General features: G+C 43.4%; 1 pseudogene; it reads right to left on the reverse strand.

Moving 5' to 3' along the window:
* Window positions 1-7,905: 7,905 nt before the first annotated feature.
* Window positions 7,906-9,354, reverse strand: LOC147419280 (uncharacterized; annotated as a pseudogene).
* Window positions 9,355-25,770: the final 16,416 nt, after the last annotated feature.

Here is a 25,770-nt window from a genome sequence, read left to right on the forward strand (position 1 = left end):
CTTGCCCATGCAATTTGATGTCTTGCTAGGTCGTTTTTAGCAGCATGGCACTTCTCAAAAGCATAGCACTAGCAAACTTAGCTGTAATCTCCCCACATGATGGGGGACCCTGGTACACCTTATGAAAAAGAAGTTTGCAATCATCAATGAAAGAAGACTATAAATGGTGAAGGTGGACCTTTGCATTCTTCTGATACCGATGTTGGAAAAAAATAAACCACTAATTGATGGGTTTGATTGGCAATGGGCTCAAGGTGGCTTGAAGGTGAAGGCAACCATAGCTCAGACAATTAGAGAGAGAAGAATACACACACTTAAAAAGGTGGACTCAATACACAAAAAAGGGGCTAGCAATACTTTTGCATAGTGTATTTACAGCATAGGCTTGGGTCTTATTTATGAACAGAGCTGGATTGGCTATCCGGCTGATGACTCTCCATGTAGCTCTTTTTAGAAGCTTACAACTCATAGGCTAAACGTCAATAGCAAAAGGTGTGCACATGTAGAGGTGTTTCCCATAGTCGCTGAAGAAGGACATGCCTATCTCAACACTGATCATCTGGCATATCATAGTCAGATAAGTCCTTAGCAACCTTTCCTTCTAGACTCAAACCATACTCCTCATGTAATTCTTCTACAATATAACAGAATTTGTTGAGTATTGGGTACTCATCCATTCTGTTTTTCCCTAAAATATAGCAAGAGGAAACAATTAGACATGCCACTATAGTACAAATGTATAAAGTACTCAACATGCAACCATATTCATGCAACCAACATGCATGATAATGTCTTACAATACCTTAATTAACATGCAACCAAACCAAATGGTACATTGCCAACCATGTAAAGTAACAATACTTACCCCTCTTCTTTGTTGTGGATCTGTTCACTTGTGCAACAATAGAGGATTTTCCCATGCTCTCTGTCATCTCTGATTGATCAATGTTCTGCCTCTCTTTGGGGGTTGTAGTACCACTGCTGCTACGCTCGTTCTTGCTGGTATGAGGCTCATTGTGGCTGCTACTAGGAGTTTTGAATGAACTCCCCTTCATCCTAGACTATACTTACCCCTCTTCTTTGTTGTGGATCTATTCATTGTGCAACATAGGATTTTCCCATGCTCTTTGTCATCTCTGATTGATCGATGTTCTACCTCTCTTTAGGGGCTGTAGTACCACTGCTACTGCGACGCTCCTTCTTGTTGGTATGAGGCTCATACCAGCTACTACTAGGAGTTTTGAATGAACTCCCCTTCATCCTAGACTGCTTCTCTTCAGAAGCTTTGGGTGTGGCTCTAGGTGCACATTTGCGGGCTAGTGTCTTCATGTTGGCAGAGGGCAATGGAGGAAGGAAAGGTCACAAGGGGATCTATGGCAAAGGTGTTTGTGAACAACCTGCAAAGTGCTCTCGTGCGCGATAGGGAGAGAGAGAGAGTTCAAAGTGCTCTCGTGCACAGTAGGGGGAGAGAGAGAGAGAGTTCAAATCAGTCCCAAACGTGTGACCACGATCACGTACTATACCTTGCTAAACCATGATTGCACTCGGTCTTATAATCTTTGAATTATACCTTTTAAAATGTAGCCTTTAAAAAGTCCAATGCAAGTTCCCTCCTCCAAGAACCCTACAACTACCAAAATGGCAAACAAATTTTTGTACCACCAAACCCTGCTTTCAGCCATTTATGCCAAATCTCTTCAGTGAGCAGCACATTTGTGACATCATTGAACACTAACTTGCCATTTGGAGCTGAATTGCTAATGGCTATGCAAAATATGTCCCATGAATTGGGTAGAGAGCATAACAGGAATATAGACTTGAGTTCGTCGCCAAAGTCACTAAAGCCTTTAGATGTCAACTGACTGAACAAGGAGTTGAACTCATTTAAGTGTCCAGAAATTGTGCTACCTTGTTTCATGTTGAGCTTCATAATCTTTTTCATGAGAAAAACTTTGTTGGGTGCACTTTTTCTCTCCCATGTTGAACATAAGCTATTCCATAGATCCTTGGCTGTCGTCTTCTCTATGATAATGAAGAACACTGACTCGTCTAGATGTAGACGTGTTGTAGCCATGGATTTTGCATCCAAAAGCTCCCACTAAGCCTTTGTATAGCCATCACCCTCTGCACGCTCTTTCAATGGTTCTGATAGACCTTTGATAGTCAAAACATCCTTCATACGCTCGTTCCACATGGTGAAGTTGTTGCCATCAAACTTGCAGATGAAATACTCCTCCTTTTCAGAATACAAAGCCACCACTGAGAAGACAGTTTGAGAGGTGTCAAACTATGGCGAGAAGCTGCAAAAATTTAGGTAGAGTAACCTTTGTATCGGGAGAAAAATCTCCACTGAAATAGTCTCAAAAGTGTCAACAATAAAAGTCACGACTCACGGGAAAAATTCGGCAGAGTCTCCTTTGTATGAGGAGTCAAAACTCAACTCAAAAAACACATAAAATGTGTCAACTGCACTAATTGGGCATCAAAAAACTGACAATGTCACTGCATAGACTGCCATACACGGCATCAAGAATAAAATCCGTCCGATACATATCCTATGGCGAGGGTAAAGCAATGGGGAACTCTTGCTACCTATATCACCGAAGGTATCTCAATATTCGAGCATACTCCATCTCAAAGAAACCCTAATGTTGGTCCCTCCAATAGGCTACACAGACTCAAAGACACTAGCCACAGTCTTAGAAAGCGCTCTTTCAGAACCGAGTCTCAAAAACGATCGAGAAAAAAATGCCAAGACTAGCCAAATATGGCTCCACAAAAAACGTGCATAGGCAATATTCGCAAGATGCGTACATAGAATCTACAAGTGACAAAATCCCTATTGGGATGAGGCTCTCATCAGAGCAAACAATATAAAACTGTAACCACTGTGAAGACACCACCTGTATAGCCGTAGCCTAAGTCTATGCCTGAGCCGAAAAATCGTCGTCCGTCGAGTCTCCAATGCGTATACCACATGTAATGTCGATGCTGACAACTCTGCCTCTGAGCAATGTGCTTGAGAAAAGCGTCTCTCAAGAGACCACAAAAAAAGAGGTTGTGAGTGCTCTCTCTATGTCGGAGTCAAAAAAAAAATGGTCGATGTTGCCTTTCGCCGTCAAAATGCTCGAAGCCAATGCCAGGTGTCACTCTTCTATGGTAGAGGCACCTCACCCGTGCAAGTCATGAGTGATGGTGTCCGCGAGAAAAAGTGGCATGAGATCGGATGTCGAGAATCCGTCGGGTAAGGAGAGGTGTCGAAACAGAACGTGATGTTGAGCCTTCTATGCTGGGCTCTCCAGAGCGGGGAGCCTAACGCCGATCTCAAAGATCGCAAACCAGAGAGATGTTGAATCTGTCTCCTGCTCTCTACAACTCCGGGCTCTTTAACTCGTCGATGAGTTTGTGTGTGTGTGTGTGTGTGAACACACTCTTACACACATACCATTAAGATAAATTAAAAGAGATCAATTATCTATGCTCTGCCTGGTAAAAATGTAGACGTCTGTTGACTGTCAAAACTCCGTGAGAGTGTGTGTGTGTGTGTGTGTGTGTGTGTGACACCACCCCACACCCAAGCTAGACTTTACTTTGAAATATTTTCCCCCAACTGGTTGATTTGTTTTGGACGGTCTCTGTTGATGACCTGCAAATTTGGGAAGTGGAAGGTTGTGTGTGTGTGTGTCACCACCACACTCCCAAGCATGCTTCAAGCCTTAGCGCTGCCTGAGAGTTGAACCCCCCCCCCCCCCCCCCCCCCCCCCAATTTGCTAATTTGCTTTCAAGCTTCCTTCAAGCTTAATTTCAACACACGATGCCTTCAATTTCCACCAATTCTCACTGTCAGCTGCCGATTTGCAATTGTCAAGTTTGTGTGTGTGTGTGTGTGTGTGTGTGTGTGTGTGTGTGTGTGTGTGTGTGTGTGTGTGTGTGTAACAACACACCACACCTCTGTGTGCAGCTTTTGATTCAAACTCTCATGCCAAGCTCGAATCCATTGCTCAATTTGCTGAGCTCCTAAGCTTGACTCCAAAACCGATTTTGTGTCAAGAGCCCCTTTGCTTGCTTTGATTCTCTACTGCAATGGGCTTGATAGAGAATCTTTTGATTCTTTTCCCTAGCAATTCTTAAGGCATCTTCAAAAGTATTTGGAAATTTGCTCTTTAGCTTCTCCCTTAGCAAGGGGTACAAACCTGAGATAAATCGATCCTTTTGGTGGCAATTGGGAGCTCGGTCACCAGGGTTTAGTGAGTCTGACCATTGCCCCCAAAGTTTCAGAAAACCTTCCTCATAGGTTGCATAACCATGAGGGTCAACTTGATGAAGGGCCAGAAGCCGTTGCCATAGTTCTTCTGCCGAATTGGCTCGTTGAAATCTTCATAGGAAAGCCGCCTTCAATCCTCCCATTCAACTCTTTGGGTTGGATCTAGAACCTGGAACCATACCCTAGCTTCTTCTTTGAGCACCAAAGGAAAAGCTCTCAATTTCAATGCTTTGTCATCCCTCCCAGAGACAAGGAAAGCCATCTCCAAGTTATCCAAAAAATCCTCAGCATTTTTCCCACTACGCCCAAAAAAATTAGGGAAACCCATGATAGGATGGCTTGGCTTCGTCTCAATACAGCACAAAGATGAAAACGTTTAAGCCCAAATCATATATTATTAAGGGTAGAATAAATGGATTGATAGATGCATTAATCTCAACTAGATAGAGAATCTTTCTAGCTGAGATTAAGGGTAGAATAAATGGATTGATAGATGCATTAATCTCAGCTAGATAGAGAATCTTTCAAGCCCGAGTCCTTTCCAAGTTCACAAAAGCCTCCAAGCTCACGATTTCAGAGCGCTCCCCCATAACTCCAATGTGGAGGCGAGTCCAGCAGGCGTCGTGTTTTTTCTTGAAGGGCCCTCCAATGGTAAACAACACCCCATAAAGCGAGTTAACTCCAGGCACCGCCAGTCAACTTTTTTATAGCCCACCAACCTGCGGCGTGACAACCGAGTTCCAACCTCATCGACACTGCATGTATGGCAACCCTACTACACAAATTCCAGTGCTCCGGCTTGTGTGCCTGCAAATAGCAGCCTGCCATGCTCCATTCTGCCACGTTCTCTCTCTCTCTCTCTCTCTCTCTCTCTCTCTCTCTCTCTCTCTCTCTCTCTCTCTCTCTCTCTCTCTCTCTCGCTCCCTCCCTCTCTCTCTCTCTCTCTCTCTCTCTCTCTCTCTCTCTCTCTCTCTCACACACACACACACACACACACACACACGGGCGCGCGCGCACTGAAGCTCCTCTCTATCTCTCCTGCACTCATACACATCTCTGATACGTTAGTTGCAGAACCTACAATCACTCTCTCTCTCTCTCTCCCTCTCTCTCAGATCACTCTCACTCGTCCCCAGCCCAGGAACATGCTTCCTATTTGTCACAATAAATCCTCTCTTTCATGCTCGCCTTCACCATAGCTTTTGTGCACACACAGAAGGCCCCCCCCCCACTCCGTTTGCGGTGGTCCATTCTGTAGAATGGACACCTTGCATGAAGTTCTTGGCTGCGTGATAATGGCGATTTCTTTAGCTCTGCACTTTTGGGTGTCAAGCATCGGCACACATGGTCTTCCCGACAGCTGGTCCGATCTTCGCGATGACGACGACCACCCGGTCATTGAAGCTACAATTTCAACAATCAATTGCATCATCGCCTTTGCGATATCCTACCGGCAACGAAAGAGTTATGCTATCGGTGTATGGTATGTCAAACCTCGAAGCCGGCATTTCTGGCATACTTTCTTCGACTACACAGTGGGTGACGACATTCACTTCGAAGAAAACTTGCGGACTCCACTACATTGCTTCGACTTCGTTTGCGCTTTGGTGCAAGGTGACCTTCAACAAAAACCGATTCCTCGACAGATAGTAGCTGCGGTGCCCACAAGGGTGCTTACTGTGTAGAGGAAGGTTGCTTTGTCTCTACACATGCTCGGCATTGGAGGGCCGGTCCATAACATTGCTAATGTGTATGGTCTTGGGCGATCCACTGTTAGTAGAGTTTTTAGGCAATTTATTGAGGACATGATGCGACATAGGAGCACATTCATTCGCTGGCCAACCACACCACAAGAAAAGCAATTGGTGAAAGAGGGCTTCGAAGCAAAGCAGGGCTTCCCCAATTGTTGCGGTGCAATAGATGCAACGCACATCAACATGGAATTGCCAGCTGGTGAGCTACACGCACATTGGTTCGATAGGAACCGTGATTACTCTATGATATTGCAGGTGGTGGTCGACAACAACTTACGCTTCCTCGATGTCATGTGTGGTATGCCCGGTGTCTGCAATGACATCCATGTGCTACATAATTCATCATTGTACAGGAAAGCACAAACCAATGTGATTCTCGATGGCCCAACAATTACGGTGTAGCGGCATCGAATTTGAGAATACATTCTAAGAGATGGTGGTTACATGAACTTGCCATGGCTTGTCATACCGTTTCCTGCTGCTGCGAAGCGCGATGATATCTTGCAACAGTTCAACTACAAACTATCAAGTACAAGAATTGTTGTGGAGCGAGCATTTGGTAGGTTGAAACAAATTAATGTGGGGTTATCTACAACAACGGGTGAGACAACCTGACGTGGAGCTCTTGCCAAAAGTCATTGCCACCTGCTGCATTCTACACAACATATGGGTGGACTTTGGTGTACCGTTCGATGATGATACCATTGTCGACGTGGAGCAAGCTCCACAACCTTTAGGAGTTGCAGTCAGGGGGTTGACTACCAGAGACGTCCTGCTCGCTTACATGCAAGATGGTCACATGGACTAGTTTGTAGCACTCTCTAATCTATAATTTGATATGGACATTGTTTTGCAGTCTATACATTGCTTTGTTGTCTATAATTTGATCTATACATTTTTGATAATTTATAATCCGAATGCGTCATTGAGTTGGGGAGGGGAGAGAGAGTGGGGGGGGGGGGGGCGGCTTAGTGCTCTAAATGCGCCATTGAGTCAAATTGTTAGAGAGAGAGAGAGAGAGAGAGAGAGAGAGAGAGAGAGAGAGAGAGGGAGACAATGCACGGTGCATAATGTGCATCCATATTTGTCCATGCTGCACCTTCATCTTGGGGGGGTTGAGAGAGAGAGAGAGAGAGAGAGAGAGAGACGGCCCGTAGTAAAAAATGCTTCATTAAGTTGTGTGTTGGGGGAGAGAGAGAGAGAGAGAGAGAGAGAGAGAGAGAGAGAGAGAGATTGGCACAATGCACAGTGCACAATGTGTGGTAAAATGGTAGACACACAAAAAATTTGGCCTTTGGCACTCACACAAAATATCAGTAGGCTTGATAATTCGAAAACACACTATGAAGCATTTAAATAACTTAACCAAATAACAAACTAAAAGCTCCAATGCTTCATTAAGTTTTTTTCTTTTTGGGGGGGGTTGGGGGGGGGGGGGGGGGGGAGGTAGACAGAGATAGTGAGGGTTAATGAGAGCAAGCAATTTCAATTTCTTACTGCCAATAAAGTGTTTGCAAGTTTTAAATCAATGCATCTACATTTTAAGTAGCGCTCTCTATCCTTCTGTAAAGAGGGAGAGAGAGAGGGGGGGAGACAATGCAAGGTGCACAGTGTGTGGGAATCAAGTTAGACACAAACAATATTTGGCTTTTGGAAGTCACACAAAAACTCCAATTCAGTATGGTTGATGATCCAAGAACACACTATTAAGTATTTAAAGATCTCAACCAAATAACAAACTAAAAGCTGTACTGTCCAATTCAAATAGTATCCAACATTGAATATCACATCCACAGTCGTGCAATACCAAAGATGTTTACCTAGTAACAACTACTCAATGGAGACAATGATAAATAAACAAACACCTAGGAATGCAATCCACAAGTATTACACTCTCCATATCGCCAGGGAGGCAATAGAGTCGGCCACTCGGTTCAAGGAGCCACAAATTGCATTTGCACTGTCACGAGTGGCTTCGTTTCTTGCCTCCTCGATTTCTAGCAATCTCTCTCCCCTAGCGTCTTCACGTGCGTCCTTTCGATCCTTTGCACTTTGCAACACCATCGCCAAGTTCTTCATCGAGTCCACAAGCTCTTTGATGTTGTTGCCATTCACCTGCGACCGCCGCTTTCGCTTGACCCCTCCTGAGCTTCCTTTTGCTCATGTGCGTCATTGGGCCCACCACCATCGTTTGTGGTAAGAAGCGGTGTTTTTTGCTTGCCTGTGCTATCAACATCACCAAGCATGGTGTAGTTGTCTTCTTCACCGCCTACATGCGAAGAAGTAAAGAAATTAGTGTGAAAGCAACAATGCCAAATAAAAACAGTAGCGAAAATAAATTCAAGGACCGAATTCCAATGGGACTTGTATACCTAGTGGCGTCGTGTCATCCTCCATAGAGTCAACCAACAATCCCCCGATGTCGGCATTGCGGTCCCCGCCAGAAAGCATATGCATTTTGTTGTATAGTTCGAATGGAAAGTCTTCTACAGGTAGTCCTTTTGTGTGCCGCTCGGTTTGAGTCATTTGCCAGTAGCTAGACCACCTTGAGGGAATCTTCCTCTCATAGTCATTGAGCCTATTGAATAGGGAGTGTACTTTCTCCCACTTCGTTTTGCATTGTGCCTTATTACGCATGACGCCTCGTGCCTGACAGGTCTCAACAACCACTTGCCAGCGGTCGCGACGCGTATGCTCATAAACCCCTCCTTCACTCTGACGTACCTGTACTTATTTCTTGGCCTCAACCAAAGTGATGGTCTCATGGAGCCGCCAATTAGTTTGTGCAGACGTTTGTGGCGTTTGGGTCAATGAAGACGCTGGTGCTCCTTCAACTGAGGTGTTGTTATCACTAGGGATAGCAATAGGAGCTAACATGCTGCCTCGCGGTAGGCCCTGATGGGAGGCATGCTTGATTGGTGTTGGTAGAGCTGATGCTGGACGTGCAGACAATGGCAGTGATATTGTGGTCAGCAGTGGACACGGTATTGAAAGCAAGGATGGCCTTACTAGAACTGGCTGCACCCGAGGTAAGAGGATGGGTGGATCACGGCGTAGTCCAATGTCTACGAAGGCCGATTGGGGCGGTGTTATTGAAGGCCCCCAAGCACATGAGCCCCCCAGGCCTCCGATTGATGATCCAGCTTGTCGTGGATGCAAGGTAGACCCCGTTATCAAGGAGTTTTGTCGAGGTGATCCCTTTTGTGGCACCATTGGACGGATTGCCGCAGCCAGCTCTTTGATCGTCGGCATTGCTTCATCGAGTAGGGACTCCATTGGCGGGATAGAAGAAGGCACCTCCTCGCCATCGTCGCTCCATTCGTTGTTGAGATCCATCGGCAAATTCTCTCGCGACGACATGACTGCAGAAAAACCTAGAGAAACATTACAGAAAAATGGAGTGGATCATTATTGAAATCAATATGCAGCAGCCCTCCATGGCATTGTACAAAAAACCTTACATAATTATCTCCCATGCACCAAACCTAAAAGAGTGGCAATAGTTACTTAAGGTTGATTTCTTTATCAAAATCATGGAGATGATTAACCACTGAGCATAGCAAAATAATTGCAGCAAAGCACAAACCACCATTGCTCTATACTGCGTCTAATGTCGATCCATTAATTAATTAACGCTGGAGATTCCCACGATTCCCACCATACTAAAAGCATAATGCATTTCACGACAACGTGGAGGTGATGCACACGCAGCACTCCCTCACCTGCTCTCCTCCAGCACATCGTCTTGTTCTGCCCGCCGTCCACCTCCTCTCCTGCATCCTTTCAGCTCCATCGCACTTGCCTCTCTGCTCTGCGGAACCTGCATCCTTTCAGCTCCATCGCACTTGCCTCTCTGCTCTGCGAAACCTGCATCCTTTCAGCTCCATCGCTCTGCTGCGCAACCTCATGTTATTGCATGCTTGGTCAACACACTTACTGCACCCTGAGCATCCTCGAAGCTTGCCGTCCCATAGCAAAGAGCCAGACACAGCAGATACGGCCCATCCAGAGCTTGCTCTCCACGACACACAAAGAGAGAGAGAGAGAGGGAGAGAGAGAGAGAGAGAGAGAGAGAGAGAGAGAGAGAGAGCGAACACTCAATCTCTTGAGTTCCCCTGTTGTGCTCCTGACCTCTAGCGCGTCACCATTGTCCTCCTGCATGTGGTCTCGCTCTCTGGCTTTACAAAGCAGAAACTCCAGCGACGTCAACCAAAGAAATATCTACCCATTCGTCTTGCCATGCGGAATCCCTCTCTCTTCTGTATCCCCTCTCCCCTCCACGTGCTAGCTCCAACGTTTTTTCCATCGAACGCATAAGAGCATCTAGCGATATTCCCCTTAATGAGACCTGCTGCAAAAATCGTGGCAACATACTGGTTACATTTACGAAATCACACAAATGATTAATCACTCAGCAAAGCCAAATAATGGTATTCAATTATAAAAATTAAACCACAAACCCTTTTGAAATTGCTTGCAGAGGAGGCAGCACCATAAAAATTTTCGCCAGTTAGGAGGAGAGGAAGGCGATGCATGCTACGCGCGCGCATACACACACACACACACACACACATAGAGCAACAACAGTTAGCTGAGTGGCTGAAATGACAGCACGTGTGTGTCGTTCTGGCGGAGCTAGGGAGCTGCAAACATGGCAGTTTGGAGACGTAGAGCGCTACAGGTTGCACATAGCAAGGGGAGAGAGAGAGAGAGAGAGAGAGAGAGAGAGAGAGAGAGAGAGAGAGAGAGAGAGAGAGAGAGAGAGAGAGAGAGAGAGAGAAATACCTTTGTTGGCTTGCAATCGTGCAATTGTTGCAGACGCTATGGTGCACTTTCAACAACACAATGCCGCGGGATGGATGAAGGTAAGCGTGCAAAGGGAAGAGCGCAATCCTCAATTTATCTCCTTCGTGCATGGTTTCCAATTTTGTTTCCGGTGACAATGCAATCACCACTACCACTTGGTAGTCTAGAGGGTGATAGAGTGGTGTGGAGGGTGGGTGAGGCACCCCCGCAGCAAAACTTCAGGTAGCTCCTCCAATCTCGGTGGCAGGCCCTCCACAAACGCTATGGGACTCCCACACCATGCGGAGATGTCCCTCCACAACAGCCTCCAAGGCCCCTATGGGGGAGCGCTCTCACATCCCGATTTTGTGTGTGTGTGTGTGTGTGTGTGTGTGTGTGTGTGTGTGTGTGTGTGAGAGAGAGAGAGAGAGAGAGAGAGAGAGAGAGAGAGAGAGAGACCATCACACTCCAATCTCTCGAATTGTGCAATTGAGCTTAGAAGCTCGTGATTTCACATCCCGATTTTGTGTGTGTGTGTGTGTGTGTGTGTGTGTGTGTGTGTGTGTGACACCTACCACACCCCAATCTCTCGGATTGTGCAATTGAGCTCAAAATCTCTCATGGGCTTTGCAATCTCTTCAAGCTTGTGCAAATCTACCTTGAGCTCACAAAGATTTTCCATTTCTCTCAAGACCCTCTTGTCTCAAGAGGAGTTGCACATGCGGTGAGTGCGGAAAGCCGAGCACCTCCTCCTTCGGCCCGATTCTCACAAAAAATGCACCGATCCGATCTGATCCATGTTGGATCTGTGCCACTGAGCTCAAACTGCCATGGCCAAGCTCCGTCGCTCCTATGTCGATCATTGAAAAGCCATCGCATGTGTTGATCGCCTTTGTCGTGATCTGATATCAATTGTAGCGTGCGGATGCGTGTGTGTAGGTGCACTAACAAGAGGGGGAATTGGGAAAGAAGGAGAAGCATTGGCAGTTGCTTGGTTAGTGGAGTAGAAAGTGAGAGTGCAAATGCATAAGAGGTGGATATTCTCCTCATAGATCATGAGAGGTTTAAAAAAGTCAATGATGTGCCTTTTTTACATTAAACCCCATTAACCCAAGGTGCTCTAAAATAGTCACACCGTTGCTATGCAAGCATGGGAGCCCTCCTCTTTGAAACTACTCATGCCCTTGCTCCCTTTCCTCCCTAATCATTTCCCTCCAACATGCCTTGCTCCATTATTCATCTCCCACTACACTTAAACCCTTGAACCAATAAACCCTTGAGTGCTTTGATCATCGTCTTCAAAACAAAGATGTGAGACACGTAGCTTTGTGATGGGTCAAAAGTAATCTATATGCAATAGACCAATGGAAGAAGACCATGGGAGATGAAGGCAATATTGAAGCTGTAGGATAAGATGTAGGCAAATAAGACTCCACAATCGATGAAGGTGAATAGTAGGATGGAGGGGTGAGGTGAACAAGTTTATGCAGAAGAAGTGACCAAGCTCGTGGCTCAAATGCTGGCAACAAAGAAGCTTCTTCACGCAAGCACAAGAGAGAACTAGGGATGCCTTGCATCTCACCTATGATAGAGAGGATTCCTAGAGGTGAGAAATCTTGGCCTAGAGACAAGAACACTAAATAACTTATTGCTTGAGAGAGAATATTTCTTTTGCCAACCATTCACTATATCTCTCCGAATGGATTAAAAAAAAAACTAAATTCAAGATATACATATTGAAAATACTACAGGAAGGAAACATTAAGAAGAGGGTGAAAGAATTGGCTAGGGAAGACCTCAACCACCTTTTCATGGAATGCCGGCTATTAGAGGCCTTGCATGAAATATATGCAAATGGATACAAAGGACGTGTAAGATAGGGTTTTTCAAGAGGGATTTGTCCCTTGGTGGCAAACAATTTTGAATTTTTGCACTGCTAATTTGTACTGAATTGTCAGATACTCTTTCTTCAGAAATATCTAGAAGGCTAGAAACTGTCGTGTCTTTGATAACGACCTCCCTGTGGCTAGCTTCTCAGAGATTGTACAAGAAAGCAAGGAGACAATATATGTGGTAAGTAAAAGTATAGCTCGGATGATTGGCTTAGGGCAACAACCCTCACCATCTGGTCTTGCCCTGCGCAATAGTAAGTTACTTGGTACTTGTAACTAAGCTTGGTTATAACCCTTTGTCCCTCAAAGATCGGCCTGAGCTTGAGGCTGATTTGTATATTTACTGGTGACTTTATAATAGAATCACTCACAATTGTGAGTTTTGCAAAAAAAAAGGTGAAAGGGTCACGATGGCATTTTAAAAAATAAGAAAGTGATAAAGTCATTAGGTTGAGTTTAACTGGAATCCGTGTTAGGGAAAGGATTGCCTCAGCTTAGCTTTGAGCTGATTGAAAATCAAGACTAGCCGGTTGCAAACCAAGTTAAAGGGAAGAAAAACGGTGAATTATGTGAGAAAATAGTTCAAAAATCTTGGAAATTTATGATGATATTTTTGGTTCGCTTCTTTGTGAGTCGGTCGACGGTCGCTTAATAAAAGAGGCTTTCTCGAATATTGACTATAATTAATCTATAGAATGCAAGAAAAGTCAAGCTATGTGAGGCTTTGAAATGAAATGTGAAATAAAAAGAACTCATCAAATATGTGTGTATGTGTGTGTGTATCTATAGAATTTACTAGAATTCTGCAAGGCGAAGCTTCACTTTAACATTCTAAAACAAGGTGAGAGATCACGGAGGCCTGCAGCATGATGAATAAATGGGGAGTGGCTATGTCAAAGGTGGTCAGAAGGTAGCATAATGTATGTCGTGGAGTGATCAGTCCAGTACATGTAGCTGGATCCTGATTCGTATTCGGAGATTGTAGAGCTTGCCCAAATATGGTCTAAAGAAGATCCGTAGATAGTTGTAACACCTTTTACCAATTGTCGGATGTTATATTTGTTTAGGAAAGAGGAAAGCTGGTAGTAGGAAGTATTAGGAACTTTAATGTCAATGTTGAAGTCACCCAAGATAACGATTGGAATTCCATAGTGTGTTGTTGAAGCAATGTTTTTAATGCGTCTATTAAATTTGTTAGCCTTGTTGAAGGTGAATTGTAAAGGGAAACTATTTTGATGTTGTTGTTTGTGAACTTGATCATTGTATGCAACATCTCAATTCCCGGATGAGAAATATTCCCATGGTCAAAGTGGATTAGTGTTTCTTGGTGGAGAATTGAAACACTCAGTTTTGCATTAAATTGGTGTTGTAGAAAGCCTGGTATTGGATGCGATTTTTTTTTTGTTAGTCTTGTCTCTTGCAAACAAAGTACATGCGATGTCATGAGGATGGAATTTGTTGTAATCTTTCTTATGTGTTTATTGAAGGACACAATGTTGAGAGATTGAATTATGATATGTGTGTTTGAGTAAGCTCCTAATGGCTTTTGAGTGGAAATCCATCTAGCTTGTGCTTTTAGGCGATCTAGTTCTTTTAGTACAGGTTGGTCGACCTTGATATGGGAGGTTGTATTATTTTGAGCAGGTAAAGATTAGTTGGGTCTCGGACGCGTGACAATGCTGTGTATGTGAGACCATGTGTTCTTATATGTTCAGGATTGAAGGTTAGTGTTTGCAATGTAAGACCCTGGGAGCGATGAATTGTTCGAGCACTAGCTGGTTGCAATGGGAATTGGTATCTGGAGATGATGTTCAAGTAGCTTTTCCCGACTTGGAATTCACGAACGACTCGTTCTACCGAGGATAATTCTTTGTTAATGGTCGATGAATACAATGCTTGATTTTCATAGCATTTTCTCTTTCCAATGAGAGGGTTAGAGAAATGAACCCAAATTACAGTTTTTTTGCTTGTTTTTGTAAAGTTTTTGTACTCCCCTTCTGCTCCGTTAACAAATCCATCAAGAATATCCAAGTTCCCTGCGCATAACTCGACAACAATGCCTGCTTTTAGATTGAGTGTGGAATGTAATCCTCCAGTAGATTTGGGATTTGCAGGAATGCTAATTGTTTTGTTGCATGAGTTAGTTCTTTTGTCAATAGCGATGAAAGTTTGTGGCGTCCCTTCCATTTGATTGAAAACGGCAAGATTATGAGCGTCCTTTTCTTTGTTGGAGTAAAATAGATGAGAAACTTGACGGTTGGTTGGAATAGGTCTATAGTACTTGTTGTTAAGATATTCCAAATCCTCAGAAGTATGTTGTGCAACTGAAGTCTATTAAGAATATCTATGAATGTTCAATCATTTTGTCGCATTGTTAGTGTAAGTTTGTAGCATTGCGGATGAGTGTGCCAATATGATGGGAAAATTGCTTCTAAAAGAATATGTTTTTGCGAGAAGATCCAGGTATCCTTAACAGGGCTTGCCTGACACAAATCACCACAAAGAACAACATCCAACCCACCGAACGGTTTATTGTGAATGCGTTTGATTGCTCGCAAACAAGAGTCAACCATGAAGAACACGCTTGAACCTATCAAGGAGACCTCATCAAAAACTACAAGTCTCAAGTCTTTATAAAGGAGAGAAAGCGCATTCAACTTTTTGGCACTCAATCTTATGTGTGTAGAAGTAATTAGAGGCAAGTGAAGTGCTGAGTGGATTGTGGTGCCACCAATATTAAAAGCTGCCTTTTTTGTGTATGCCATTAGCAATGCTGTTGGAGATTGTGGACTTGGTGCGCTTCTATGGTTGTAAAATCGTTGTAATGCTTCTACTAACAATAGTAATGTGAATGTTTTTCCTGTTCCTGAACCTCCTGTGAGAAAGAGGTGTATTTGTTTGTTGGGTTGAATTCGTTTTTTCAACATTATGTCGTCAAATATGTGTCGTTGATGGTCATTTAATTTGTCAATGGCTGCATGGAAGTCATCAATTTTCATGGAGGTGTATTTGAAATGTTGCAAGTGGAAAGTGTTTTTAGAGTGCATATTAATGTGCAGGTCATTAACAATGTCTACATCATGCGAGGCATGTGAGTCATTGTTGGTTGTACTAGTTGTGGTTGGGGAGGAAATATAGTGCATTTGGTTTTTTCTATTGGGCTTGGGTCTTTATTGAACTTGAGTTCATTTGATTTTATAGCATGTATATATTCATTATATACATCGCTCCATGTACAAGATTCTGTCAAATGTTGGTCTTTGTTATTGGTCCAAAGAAGGTATAACAAGCATTGTTCTCTATAGTGGTCTTCTGGGTTTTTAAGAATGGTATATTTCACAAATCTGATGATCTTAGCTTTGCACAACGGTTTGTAAGTCATTCCGTGTCATAAAATCTAATATCTAATATCTAACCAACCCAAATGATTTTCTCATATTAAATTGATCACTTAATGTGGGAGAATAAACTGGAACAAGGGTTAAGATATAGACATGTGCTTATAGATCTATCTCAACATGGGGCAAATGGTAAAGGGGCCCAAATGAGAGATGCTCTATCAAAGAGCAAGGCTAACAAATGGAGCATAAGACCTTAGGGTTAGCTTCATTGAAGACCTCCAATAATGTGTGTAAAAGTCCTTTGACCTTAGGTAAGCTAGGGCTGACCTTGAGGCGCGGGAACCCGACCCAGCTCGAGGTGCTTGTCTTGCTTGTCATGCTTGATGACTAAGGTGCTTGAGGTGCTTGATGATTGAGGTGCTTAATTATTGAGATGCTTGAGGTGCTTGACATGCTTGAGATGCTAGGGTTGCACTTGAGGTGAGAACCCAGCCCAAGCTTAAAGTGCTTATGAGCCAAGCTTGTGGTGGGAACTGGGCCTATGTATGAGGGGCTTGAAGTTTCAAAAATTCAAATATTCAATCCCTACAAGGAGGGGCGATCCCTACATGAGGGGGGATGAGAGAGAACACCCACACACTCACACAAGGCATGCATGGTACAAAGAAAGCAAGAGGGACACTTGTCAAGTTGCCCTCATAGTGTGCCTGAAGCCTATTGGTTGGCCACCCAAGGGGTCCAATAATAATTTAGGAGATTTAATTAATTGATTTAGCATTTATCTAGCCCTCTCTCTCAAAGGGGAAAGGGGGACACTTGTCTCAAGGCTACCCTTGCTGCTTGCAATGCCTCCTGTTTGTGATTGGCTAGGCCTGGAGGGGTCCAATGAGCTTCAAGCATGAGCTACAAGGGGGGGGGTCGACCCAAGCAAGCTAGGGGTTTTCTTAGGGGGTATACTCACCCACACGCACTCACAAACACTCTCATTGTGTGCTATGCAAAGCGCAAGAGCTCCCTCTCCTTCTCCAAGCAAGTAGAGGTTGAGAGCCTACACCAGCACTCTTGGATATGGAGTGCAAATCCAACCAAGAGCCGTGCTTCAATGCTTAAGGTTGCCATATCCTTCTTCTTCATTACTATGCTATTATATATGCTAGAAACAAGAGTTATGATAAGTGAGGAACTAATTCTTTCTTCTACGAAATGTTTCTTCTTCCTCTTCCCTACCCTCATTCCCTGCTAGCTCTCTCCACCTTCGAAGGTGTTTGAGGTCTTGGGACTGAGGCTTGGGATAGTTAAAGCTTTCTTCAAGTTTATGTTATGTTTGTGATGCATGAAGCTTTCCATCTTCATTGCATCACCTAGGTCACAAGGAATACAAAGATTGTATTGTAACAAGTCTCTCTTAATGGGAGAAATCATAATACAAATGCCTATTGGAGGGGGGACCGGCTCCACATAAATCCGGTCCTCAACTTTTGTCATGTTCTCTAAATTCTCTCTCTTGCAAAAGTATTGTTCATGCCAAGTTAACTAATTGGTATGATTATGTTTCTATATTCAATTATGTTCACCCGCTATGCTCACAAAGTCATTTCTCAAAAGTACTCTCATTAATTTTCGCTACTCTCAAATTAAATAGGCCAATTCCATTACATTAGTATCAGAGCATTTGGTTTCTCTTTTCTTGCTTAAGAAGAGAGGTCCTTAAGTAGCCTATAAATGGTTGATGTTGTTAATTATATTAGGGTAAGTGGAACTGGAATCTATTATCGGTTTGTTGAGCCCACTATGTGGGGGATAGTGCACACCTCGGGAGCTTTGGACTTAATAATGGAGTCATTTTAGACTTGCCTACGGCTTTACCATTATTGAGCCATAAGAAGTCCGAAAGGAGCTAGCCCTTGGCAACTCTGCTATGTTAGACCTACTCCTCTACTCTCTATAATTAACCACTTCGAGCCGTGGGTGTAGATACTTAAGAGCTGATTTTCAAAGGCTAAGAGGAGTGGCAACTATGGTTTTGAATTGCCAAAGCATACACTAAGTACATACATAAATTTTGTTAACATGGCTAACAATAATCAAGAGAGTAGAATGAACATTGATAGCTTTGATTTTGCACATGAAGGTGCTAATGATGATGCTCCCATGTTTGTGAATGATCTCGTCACTAGGTTGCAGCAAGCTATGGGCAACCTTGCTTTGCAAGCCGAAGTTACTCAACAACTTCGTGCTTATGGAATTTCCCTTCCTCTCCAAGAGGAGAGAGAGCTTAGGCCTCTTGAAGAGACCCCCAAAAGAAGACTCTCTCCCATTTGAGAGGAGGAATCCAAAGAGCAAGAAAGCAATGAAATTTTAAGTTCCTCTAAAGATGTGGCTGCATGAAGACGGCGGTCTAGACGATCACCCACTCCTCCCAAGAGGAAAAGATCAACACATAGTCCTTCTCCTCATCACTCTGAAAGGCAAGAGAGGAAACAAAGAAAGAAAAGGGCTATGAAGAGGTCACCCTCTTCTCCGTCTTCTTCACCTTCCTCCTCTTCCGACGAAAGTTATGGCTATTCTCCTAGAGAATACAAGAGGGGAGGACATCGCAAATCATTTCCTGCATGGCGAAGGTCACAAAAGCTAAAGAAGTTCAGGGAGGGAGGAAAGAGTATCTCTTTTCTCACCTATGATGGCACCTTTGGTGCTACCGACAAAGTGTTGGCCTTCATCCAACAATTTGATGCGGCCTTTGGAGACGAGGGCTTCACAGAGTCCTCCAAGCTACGCCATGTAGCTATGCACTTCCAAAAATCAGCTCGTCAATGGTGGGCTAGCCTTCGTGGCAACGGTGAAGCCCCAAAGACATGGAAAACTCTACGAGTTTCCATCATGAAGCAATTCCTTGCAAGCGATGCAAAGGACAAAGTGCTTACCGAATGGCGTAGCTTGAAGCTCCTCTCCCATGATTCTATCCACAAATATGTAGACAAGTTTTGGGATTTACATCTCAAGGCTACTGTCTTTCAAAAGATAGACTTTGCCGAGCAAAGGCAACAATTCTGTGCGGGATTACCTGAAGAGATGGCCGAATACATCAACTCTCAACGGCCTGGTACTATTAGCGAAGTAATCCATCATACAATGGTTGCTTCACGCATCAATTTCCATCAAGGGGCTAGACGTAATGTCAAGCCCATGGAAAACAAAGACAAAAATGATGCAAAGGGGAAAACCAATGTTCAAAATACTTCCCAAGTCACTTCCAACAAGAACAACAATCGGTCCAAGGAGAAGGGAGTTTACAAAGGTAAAAACAAACTCTCTCCTGAAGAGCTTGAAGCTTTTCGCAAGGACCATAAGTGTTTCAAGTGTGGGGAGCAAGGACATGGCTATCGTTCTTGCCCCAAGAAGAATACTCGCAATGAGACTCCTAGGGCTTCCACCATCGAAGCTCCAAAAGAGGATGCTCATTGCAAAGGATCATCACTTTCCTATGCTTGGGGAAAGTTAAGATAGCATGATGCCTTCATCTTGTTTGACCCTGGCTCTACTCTCAACTTCATATCAATGGAGTTGGCCACCAAGTTGGGCATTCAAGCTTTTGAGATGGGAGATATAGTAGTGGCCGATGCAGCTTTCAAGGGACAACAAGCCTCCGTTACTCCCTTGATTGGGAATTTGAGGCTTCATGTCCAAAGCTATGTCGACAAAGAAGACTTATTCATCTCTCCTCTCCAACATGAGGATGTTATCCTAGGGGCACCATGGTTTGTTGATCGCATGGCTGCCAACATGAAGTTCCCTGAAAGAAAAATCTACTTCACCTACAGGGGAAAGAACATGTATATAGATGCTAGTGAGCGTGGTCGCACTATTCCACTTGTAAATCCTCTTGCTTTTGATAAGTCAATGAAGAGCTCAGTTTCTGCGTACATATTTTTGTCAAAGAGTCTCTAAAAGATACTAATGTTTCATCAAATGTAAATGGTAGGAATCAAGAAGAGTTAGACTTGTCTAATTTTCTAAAAGGATTCCAAGATGTGTTCATCGATGATATCCCTATGGACTTACCTCCAAAACGAGGGGATGATGACCATCGCATTGAGCTCCTTCCTGGAAGCTCACCACCTAACAAGCCTCCTTATCGAGTCTCACAAGCTCAACAAGAGGAGATCATGAGGCAAGTACAAGAGCTGGTAGACAAAGGGACGGTGAGGCCTAGTTCCTCTCCCTTTTGTTCTCCAGTCCTTTTAGTGCAAAAGAAAGATGGTACATACCGTATGTGTGTGGAATATCAAGCACTAAACCATATCACTATCAAAAACAGATTTCCCGTACCTCGGGTAGAAGATCTGTTTGATAAGCTACAAGGCTCTACCTACTTCAGTAGGATTGACCTTAAGAGTGGCTATCATCAAATAAGGATAGTGGATGAAGATATCTTAAAGAACGCGTTTCGCACAACCTTTGGTCTTTATGAATATCTAGCCATGCCTTTTGGCTTGACTAATGCACCAACTACGTTCAATCGTTTGATGGAGAAAATTTTTAAACCATACCGCAAATTCACTGGAGTGTTCTTTGATGATATCATCATCTACTCCAAGTCTTTGGAGGAACATAAGCAACATCTCCAAATGATTTTTCAAGCATTGAGGGAGAACAAGCTTTTTCTCAACCAAAAGAAAAGCGAATTCTTCCTTCAAGAGATTCAATACCTAGGTCCAATGTGATGCTTGTGGTGATTGTCTTGGAGCAGTTTTCCGTCAAGAAGGGCATGCCATAGCATATGAGAGCCGAAGGCTCAATATTGATGAACAAGTCTTGGGCATTTATGAGAAAGAGCTTTTAGCTATTCTACATGCCCTAAACACATGGAAGCACTACCTATTGGGGACTCCACTTAACTATGAACCGACCACCAAAGTCTCAAGTATTTCATGACGCAAACCAAGCTTTCCGACAAACAAATGAGGTGGGCAAATTTTCTTTCGCAATTTAATTTCCATATTGCTCACATAGCTAGTAAGCACAATCAAGTAGCCGATGCACTTTCACGATGACCCAAAGTTAATGCGGTGTCTATAGCTACTCACAATGATCTATCCTCTATGATAGATGAGTATGCTACTGACCCTGACTTTAGAGACATAATGTCAACCCTTGCTTTGGGGAAGAAAGAGGAACCACCTTGCAGCATGGTTATCTTCTCCACGGCAATAGGCTATGTGTTACCCATTCCCTTCGTGAGAAAGTTATGTATGAATCCCATGCTCCTCCATATGCGGGGCATAGAGGTATTCAACCTACTCTCCGAGGAGTAGAGACGTACTTCTATTGGCCTACCATGAAAGTGGACATACAAGAGTATGTTTGAAAATGTGTAGTATGCCAAAAGACCAAGTATGATAGAGGGAAGCAACCTGGATTACTCCAGCCATTGCCTATCCCAAATTCACCATGGGAGAGTATATCCATGGATTTCATCTTTGGATTACCCAAGTCTATCCATGGGAATACAGGAATATGGCAATAGTTGACAGGTTTAGCAAGCAAGCACATTTTATTCCTGTCAAAAAGACTATTAAGGCACATCAAATGGCAACTCTCTTCATATCTCAGATTTTCAAGCACCATGGATTACCCACATCCATTGTGTTAGATAGAGATCCTAGAATGACCAATAATTTCTGGAAAGGTCTCTTTAAAAATCTAGGAACAAGATTGAATTTCTCTTCGGCCTATCACCCACAAACGGATGGCCAAAGTGAGATAGCCGCAATCTTACGATACTCGATCTACTCAAGACTTATGTTACCGAAGTAGATCAACGCTCACAATGGAAAAAGTACTAACCTCTTGTAGAGTATGCCTACAATAATATTGTACATACTTCTACGGGAAAAGCACCTTTTGAGATCATTGAGGGAAGACCTAAAAGTCCCTTGCTACTCAAAGTACATGGGAAGATCCCGATGAGTGTAGCCGTGACCTACAAGAATCTTTTCAAAAGATTAAGGAGGCTATATCCATCTCTCAACAAAAGTTTCCTAAGGCTCGATTAAGGCAAACGACGGGCAAAAATCCTACGGGCCATCAAAAGTATTATGCTCAACTAGCAAAAAGATACTATGGTTCTTTCCAAATCTTGAAGCCATCAATGAGACGGCTTATCAACTCAAGTTGCCCAACCATCGGCTCATACACAATGCCTTTCATGTAAGCCTACTTAAGCCCTACAAAGGAGAGCCACCAACTGAACCAATTATTGAAGACCCTCCCGAAGTTGAAGACCAAGAAGAGGTGCTACAACCCGAAGCTGTCCTTCGGCATGAAGACAAGGTACTACGACATGGTGAGATTATCCGACGGTATCTTATTAAGTTCAAAAATTATCCTTTTGAAGATGCTAGATGGATGCAAGGAATACAGCTTAAGGATAGTATGAACCTTGTCAATGCTTACAATGCTACATTAAAGTAAGCAAATGTACAAATTTCTTTTAAATGAATCATCTTTTTGTCTTATAAGACTAGTCCTCTTTTTAATTGTGCACAAATTTAACTAGTATGCATGCTTAGAATCATGTTTGTGATGACAACGTCTCTCAAACACCAAGTAGAACTTGTCACTCTACTTTGGGAGAATGAAATGGACTAAAGAGCAGACATGCTTGCGGCAGCTATGTGTCCCAAGCACCAAATGGATTAGTCATCCATCTTGGAAAGATGTCGTAGGGTAAAAAGGGATCCTCTACCCGCTAAGTAAAATTGACTAATGACTAAGACTTTATCTCTTCTACCTCATAGTCGAGGACGACTATGATTCAAGAGAGAGGTAATCTCATAAAATCTAATATCTAATATCTAACCAACCCAAATGATTTTCTCATATTAAATTGATCACTTAATGTGGGAGAATAAACTGGAACAAGGGTTAAGATATAGACATGTGCTTATAGATCTATCTCAACATGGGGCAAATGGTAAAGGGGCCCAAATGAGAGATGCTCTATCAAAGAGCAAGGCTAACAAATGGAGCATAAGACCTTAGGGTTAGCTTCATTGAAGACCTCCAATAATGTGTGTAAAAGTCCTTTGACCTTAGGTAAGCTAGGGCTGACCTTGAGGCGCGGGAACCCGACCCAGCTTGAGGTGCTTGTCTTGCTTGTCATGCTTGATGACTAAGGTGCTTGAGGTGCTTGATGATTGAGGTGCTTAATTATTGAGATGCTTGAGGTGCTTGACATGCTTGAGATGCTAGGGTTGCACTTGAGGTGAGAACCCAGCCCAAGCTTAAAGTGCTTATGAGCCAAGCTTGTGGTGGGAATTGGGCCTATGTATGAGGGACTTGAGGTGTCAAAAAGTCAAATATTCAATCCCTACAAGGAGGGGGCGAGCCCTACATGAGGGGGGATGAGAGAGAACACCCACACACTCACACAAGTCATGCATGGTACAAAGAAAGCAAGAGGGACACTTGTCAAGTTTCCCTCATAGTGTGCCTGAAGCCTATTGGTTGGCCACCCAAGGGGTCCAATAATAATTTAGGAGATTTAATTAATTGATTTAGCATTTATCTAGTCCTCTCTCTCAAAGGGGAAAGGGGGACACTTGTCTCAAGGCTACCCTTGCTGCTTGTAATGCCTCCTGTTTGTGATTGGCTAGGCCTGGAGGGGTCCAATGAGCTTCAAGCATGAGCTACAAGGGGGGGGGTCGACCCAAGCAAGCTAGGGGGTTTCTTAGGGGGTATACTCACCCACACACACTCACAAACACTCTCATTGTGTGCTATGCAAAGTGCAAGAGCTCCCTCTCCTTCTCCAAGCAAGTAGCGGTTGAGAGCCTACACCAACACTCTTGGATATGGAGTGCAAATCCAACCAAGAGCCATGCTTCAATGCTTAAGGTTGCCATCTCCTTCTTCTTCATTACTATGCTAGTATATATGCTAGCAACAAGATTTATGATAAGTGAGGAACTAATTCTTGCTCCTACGAAATGTTTCTTCTTCCTCTTCCCTACCCTCATTCCCTACTAGCTCTCTCCACCTTCGAAGGTGTTTGAGGTCTTGGGACTGAGGCTTGGGATAGTTAAAGCTTTCTTCAAGTTTAGGTTATGTTTGTGATGCATGAAGCTTTCCATCTTCATTGCATCACCTAGGTCACAAGGAATACAAAGATTGTATTGTAACAAGTCTCTCTTAATGGGAGAAATCATAATACAAATGCCTATTGGAGGGGAGACCGGCTCCACATAAATCCGGTCCTCAACTGTTGTCATGTTCTCTAAATTATCTCTCTTGCAAAAGTATTGTTCGTGTCAAGTTAACTGATTGCTATGATTATGTTGCTATATTCAATTATGTTCACCCGCTATGCTCACAAAGTCATTTCTCAAAAGTACTCTCATTAATTTCCGCTACTCTCAAATTAAATAGGCCAATTATGGATACTTTGTGGTCTTTCAACATATTTATCAATAATGTTTTGGAAGAATATGTTTGTGTCAGATGAGTGTAGTTTTTGTAAATATGCTTTCCTTTTGAGAACTAATACACGTTGATCAGGAGGGTTAGTACTTATGCATACAAAGTCACGAGTTGTAGTATGGAGTGGTAACGATAGCGCTATGTAAGATGCTTGTTGTGCACTAATTTGTTGTGTGTTGAGAATAGTGTTGCCGACCTTACGTAGCTGCTCAATTGTTGTTGCATTGTTGGCCACACAAATATCAAATTGAGATTTTAGAGTGCGCGTGGAAGCGTCACTGCTTTGAACCTCTTCCTCCATCGCTATGGCCACAGCGTCGACGAGCTTATCTGGTCCTGCATTGGCCCCAACCCTGTTGCCGCCTTCGCCGATTTGACGTCAGAGAGTTATGGCATCTTTCCTAACATCAGCCTTCAATTCCTTCTCCTGCTTGACTCTATTTTCCTGCTTCCCTCATCGTCTACGCCTATGTCAACAATGCCCTGATCTTCGACATGAGCGCCGCGCAAGATCCCAGAACGGCCGTCGCCATGCGGCGTTCAAGACGAATTGAATATCAGTGTTTGCGTCCCATAGTGTTGCAATTGTGGGGTTGAAATTGTTTGTATAAATTTCCTTCATGTTTCGTTTCAAGAAGATTGTTGTTGTGGATAGTGAGTTTGTTATTGCCAAAGTATATTCTTCGAATGTCAAATGCAGGCTTTGTAGCCATTCCTCCAAGGAAATGCTAGTTTCAGTGGGAAGTGTATCGAGGCTATTCTAAATGCATTTAAAAGTTTTCTTGCTTCTCATCTGGTTGTCGTAGTCATTGCTAGTCAGTCTGAGAATGATTGTGAATGGCATGGGGAACCTTGGGAAGGCAAAGCGACAGGATTTGCCTTTCTTGAGGCAAGTTTTTCTATGATGATGCATTTGTATTTCACAAAGGTCTGATGGAAGCTTGGAGCCATCTGTACTTATGTACCTGTCTACAAATGCCACAATAGCATCGTCTGTGTCATGTTCAAATATAGGAGCTTGTTTAACCCATAAAAGACCATGATCATGCTGGCTGCCACGGCTTTGGAACTCTGTCACGAAGAAATAATCAAGAATTTTTCCGCATAATTTGCTATCATTAAGTAGTATTATTTTCATGGCTGTGAAGCGGTTAAGGTAGAAGCGATGTGTTGTTATTGGATCTGCTCGCACCAAACGTCTACGGAAGGAGCTATCGCTTTCATCGCTATCTTGTTTAAGTGGCACTATTTGT

Source organism: Adiantum capillus-veneris, chromosome 29 (assembly GCF_014529385.1).
Source record: "Adiantum capillus-veneris isolate H3 chromosome 29, ASM1452938v2, whole genome shotgun sequence".
Lineage (NCBI taxonomy): Eukaryota > Viridiplantae > Streptophyta > Polypodiopsida > Polypodiales > Pteridaceae > Adiantum > Adiantum capillus-veneris.